Raw genomic sequence first — 5,869 nt, forward strand, 5'->3', positions numbered from 1 at the left:
ATACATGGCTACACTCCATACAAATACTTTCAGAAACGAATTCCTGACACTTAAATCTACACTCGATGTTAACAAATTTTTCTTATTCAGAAACGCTTTCCTTGCCATTGCCAGTCTACATTTTATATCCTCTCTACTTCGTCCATCATCAGTTATTTTGCTCCCCAAATAGTAAAACTCCTTTACTACTTTAAGTGTCTCATTTCCTAATCTAATTCCCTCAGCATCACCCGACTTAATTAGATTACATTCCATTATCCTAGTTTTGCGTTTGTTGATGTTCATCTTATACCCTCCTTTCAAGACACTGTTCATTCCGTTCAACTGCTCTTCCAAGTCCTTTGCTGTCTCGGACAGAATTACAATGTCATCGGCGAACCTCAAAGTTTTTATTTCTTCTCCATGGACTTTAATTCCTACTCCAAACTTTTCTTTTGCATACTGCATATGATGTACAGCTAATTTATTACGTCAATATTCAGCGTTTACTGTGCAGTGTAAGAAGTGTTTATTAATGTTTACGTTCAAAAATGTTAAAATGTGTGTGAAATATTATGGAACTTAACTGCTAAGGTCATCAGTCCCTAAGATTACACACTACTTAACCTAAATTATCCTAAGGACAAACACACACACCCATGCCCGAGGGAGGACTCGAACCTCCGCCGGGACCAGCGTCACAGTCCATGACTGCAGCGCCTTGAGACCGCTCGGCTAACCCCGCGCGGCATTAATGTTTACGCCCCGTAATTTTACGCCCCATAATTGCCTTTTCTTAAATTTTCATTAAGGTTCTATTTTTGTACGATCTAATCTTACTACAAAAGGAAATGTTAGTGAGAGAATCTGTGACATACAATATTTATTCTTCATCACTGAATACCATAGTCGAACATTGACTTCACTTCTGTATACGTTTCACTATTTTACTTGTAATACTTGTGTCGTTCTTAACCCACCCAGAAAGCGGGTGCGAGCCGGTTCCGCAGCGAATCCGCCTCACGTATTAACGATGAAGGCTGGTAAGCCGATCACCCTGTATGTGGTTTCCAGGGGATTTCCCACATCCACCGAGGTGAATATTGGGCTAATACCCACGTCCAGTCTCAAAAAAATGGTTCAAATGGCTCTAAGCACTAGGGTACTTAACATTTGAGGTCATCAGTCCCCTAGACTTAGAACTACTTAAACCTAGCCAACCTGAAGATATCACACACATCCATGCCCGAGGCAGGATTCGAACCTGCAATCGTAGCAGCAGCGCGGTTCCGGACTGAAGCGCCTAGAACCGCTCGTCCACAGCGGCCGGCCGTCCATCATTCTCAGATATGCGCTGCGCAAACATTTAGAAAACTTCTCCACATTGAAACATAGGTTTACGCTTGACGCACACTCCAGTCTACGGGGGCGGGGGGGGGGGGGGGAGGAGTAATGAAGGGCATCTGGCTACCAGCTACCATTGACAATACCTCAACCCGTATAACAATGCTGACACCTTTGAGAAATGGGCAAAAGGCAAAAGAAGAAGTAGGAAGAAGAAGGAGAAATCCCATGTGTTTTGAAACATGGTACTAGACCCTGATCAGATTCGAGGAGTGTAGGTATAATATCCGTTATAAACCAGATCCTTAATGAAACAAAACAATATAAGTGCAGTGATCATTCTTTTCTCTGAATTCTGATGTTACTGATCACTGAGTATGGCTACTGTGCACAGTGATAACATACTGGGATGGAGCTGTGTCCCATCGGGTGGTCGGCTTGTTCGCACCAAGCGCAGTGTCAGGACTACTCAACGCGACTGCGTACACGAGTTTTGGAGCAACAGCAACGGCCCTTCCCTCACAGGTCAGGTGGCGTCTCAGCTTTATTCCCTGATGTACGAACAGAATAGGCAAAAGAGCTCAATTATTTTTGGGGATTGCAGTGGCAGCACGGGGGGCTAGGAGAGGCAGGCCGCAGCCTTACTTCTGCGAAAACTCTCCCTAATGACATTCGCAGACGGCCTCTTGGTGACAGAGAGGACCCAATAACCACACCTGGAGAATACATTCCCAGCGAAAAAACGCAAAGCTTCTCTGCTAACAAACGTGCCCAGTACACTCTAAATAAATTTAAATGAGGGAAATGTATCAAGCCGGCCAGGGTGGCCGAACGGTTCTGGGCGCTACAGTCTGGAACCGCGTGACCACTACGGTCGCAGGTTCGAACCCTGCCTCGGGCATGGATGAGTGTGATGTCCTTAGGATAGTTAGGTTTAAGTAGTTCTAAGTTCTATGGGACTGATGACCTCAGAAGTTAAGTCCCATAGTGCTCAGAGCCATTTGAACCCTTCGATCCAAATGTATCAATAACGTGTAACGATATGTGACAGCAATTTAACACTTTCTTGCACCCTTGACTTTCTTTCGCTAATGTAAATTTTACCAAAATTTTGCATGCAGTCTCACATCATCTGTTGTTACTCCCTTAATTGCAACTCTCACTGGCTTAGCGTCCGTCCGCAGCTCGTGGTCGTGCGGTAGCGTTCTCGCTTCCCGCGCCTGGGTTCCCGGGTTCGATTACCGGCGGGGTCAGGGATTTTCTCTGCCTCGTGATGACTGGGTGTTGTGTGATGTACTTAGGTTAGTTAGGTTTAAGTAGTTCTAAGTTCTAGGGGACTGATAACCATAGATGTTAAGTCCCATAGTGCTCAGAGCCATTTGAACCATTTTTGACTTAGCGTCCCTTACTCCAGGTGTGTCTGTTTACGTTGGTCGAGCGGGTACATTGGTTAGCACACTGAACTCGTGCTTGGACGATAACTGTCCGGCGATACAGATTAACTTAAATCGTTACAGGCCAATGCTGGGAAGTTTACTTTGTAAATAAAAATGGTTCTAATGGCTTTGAGCTCTATGGAACTTAACATCTGAGGTCATCAGTTCCATAGAACTTAGAACTACTTAAACCTAACTAACCCAAGTACATCACACACATCCATGCCCCAGGCAGGATTCGAACTTGCGACCGTAGTGGTGACGCGGTTCCAGATTCAAGCGCCTAGAACCGCACGGCCACACCGCCCGGCTTTGTAAATACACCACTGATTTGCTTCCTCATCATTCCTTAATCCGAGATCGTGCTACTTCTCTGAATACCTCTTTGGGGACGGGACGTGAAACTCTAATTTTGCTCCCTTTCTTCCTTTCTTTTTCGTCTACTTGCGTCGCGCATTGTCATCATGGTAACATCACGCAGGGGTGGACGGCAACAAAATAGGTTAGGTTAGTGTTGTTTAACGTCCCGTCGACAACGAGTTCATTAGAGACGGAGCGCAAGCTCGGGTTAGGGAAGGATGGGGAAGGAAATCGGCCGTGCCCTTTCAAAGGAATCATCCCGGCATTTGCCTGAAACGATTTAGGAAAATCACGGAAAACCTAAATCAGGATGGCTGGAGACGGGACTGAACCGTCGTCCTCCCGAATGCGAGTCCAGTGTGCTAACCACTGCGCCACCTCGCTCGGTGGCAACAAAATAAGTGCCATTCGCGTGATTGTCAGAGGAGTACGATACTCTTCTCGGAACTCCTTTTGTTTACGGTTCTCTTATAATCATACATCTACATCAAAGAGGCACTGAGCTCACAAGCGAATGTAGATATTCATTAATATATTTAGTTGGTGCATAAGTTCCTACCGGTTTTCCATAAGATTAAGAAACACAACAGATACACATAACAGAGACTTTAGCCATAAACAATATATTCTCTTTCACAATTTACGACAGTTGCCAATGCTGGGGTAAATTTTCTAAAAAGGCTCTAAGCACTATGGGACTTAACATCTGAGGTCATCAGTCCCGTAGACTTAGAACTACTTAAACCCAACTAACCTAAGGACATCACACACATCCATGCCCGAGGCAAGATTCGAACCTACGATCGTAGCAGTAGCGCGGTTCCGGACTGAAGCGCCTAGAACCGCTCGGTCACAACTGCCGGCGAAATTTTCGATTCCGCGACTGTAGAAAACACATCGTTTTGAAGTGAACAACTCTTCGAGCTATGTTCGGAGCGCACTTCCATCCGGAAAGAAAGGTCCTTGAACGTTGGTCGATAAGAATGAAAAAAGGTGAAAATCTAAGGGCGCATGATCAGGTGAATGCGGTGGGTGAGTAATGATTTCTGAACCCAAGTCCTGTATAGAGTTTTTTTTTTTCTGTGTAGAAGAATGCGGGCGAGCGTTATCGTGGAATACATGCAGTCTTCATGGTTGTTGTTCTTGTATTGCGTCTGATAGACGTCTCAGTTGTTGACAATAAATGTCAGCATAAATGGTTACGCCTCGAGGAAGCATCTCGTAGTACACCACACCGTTGCTGTTCCAGCAGATGCATAAGATTATCTTCTGTGGATGCGGACAGGTCTTTGTAGGGGGAGCTGCTGCTTAGTTTGGGCTCAACCATTCGTTTGCTTTTTTTGTGTTAGAGTAAACACACTATTTACCGTCACCAGCACCGATAGAGGATATGGCTACCCGCAGAATTTTGTGATTTTTGCTTAAAGCATGCGGTACCCACACACCCGATTTTTGAACGTTTTCAATTGCATTCAAGTGTCGCACGATAGTGGAATGATCACATTTCGCATTTGCCACTTCTCGAGTACGCTGACTGGACCATTGAAGATTGATGCGTTTAAAAGATCTTTAACAAACCCCAACAGTCTTCCTGAACGTGGAGAATCACTAATCTGAAAACGATCCTCCTTAAAACGAGAAAACCATTTTCTTTCCGTGCTATGCCCAACGGCATTATCCCCATATATGGCGCAGATGCTTCTGGCTGCCTCTGTTGTGTCAACCCACCTATTGAACTCAAACACAGAAATATGTCGGAAACGTTCCGATTTCTGCATTTCAGTGTATTTTCTAGCGTACCGCCAAGGTTAGCCGAGGGTGCTAATGCGCTGCTTCCTGGACTCGGGTAGACCCGCCGGCCCCGGATCCAGTCCGTCCGGCGGATTAACGACGAGGGACGGCGTGCTGGCCAGCCTTTATGTGGTTTTTAGGCGGTTTTCCACATCCCACTATGTGAATACCAGGCTGGTACTTGCGTCCCCCTCAGTTACACGACTCGCAGACATCTGAAAACGTTCGCACTGTTTCATGGCTTACACTTGACTTAGACAGCTGGGGTAAACTAGTTGAATCCTAGGGGGTATGGAATGGTGTCAGGAAGGGCATCCCGCCACCCTCTGACTCTAATATCGCCAAACACGAAGTAACTAGGTGGACCCCGTGTTGAAGTGGGACAAAGGCCCAAAGAAAAGGATGATAATGACTCTATTTTCTAGCGTCCACAGCTGGGTCAATATCTCCAAATGTCCGCCTCGATATCTGAGTGGTCAGTGTGAAGGATTGCCGTCCGGCCCGGGTTCCATTCCCGGCTGGGTCGGAGATTTTCTCCGCTCAGGGACTGGCTGTTGTCATCATCATCATTTCATCCCCATCCGGCGCGCACGTCGCCCAATGTGGCGTCGAATGTAATAAGACCTGCACCAACGTGGCCTGACCTGCCCCACAAGAATCCTCCCGACCAATGACGCCAAACGCTCATTTCCATTTTTCCATCTCCAGATGAAAAAATGACAATATATAAACTCAAACAGCAAGAGCAAACTACAAGTAAAAAATAGCAGTGGATAAATAAACCCATAGCAACCGGAATACCGACATGCAACACAAAAGTGCTACGAAGTTATGCACCGAACTAATAAGAAAAAATTAATCACGTGTGTGTTATTCAAGATGTGAAGCGACATCTGTCTCCGAGGACGTGGTCACTTTACAGTGCCTAGGGGGAAACGTGTTTCAGAAGGCGTTCAAGA

Source organism: Schistocerca cancellata, chromosome 3 (genome assembly GCF_023864275.1).
Source record: "Schistocerca cancellata isolate TAMUIC-IGC-003103 chromosome 3, iqSchCanc2.1, whole genome shotgun sequence".
NCBI lineage: Eukaryota > Metazoa > Arthropoda > Insecta > Orthoptera > Acrididae > Schistocerca > Schistocerca cancellata.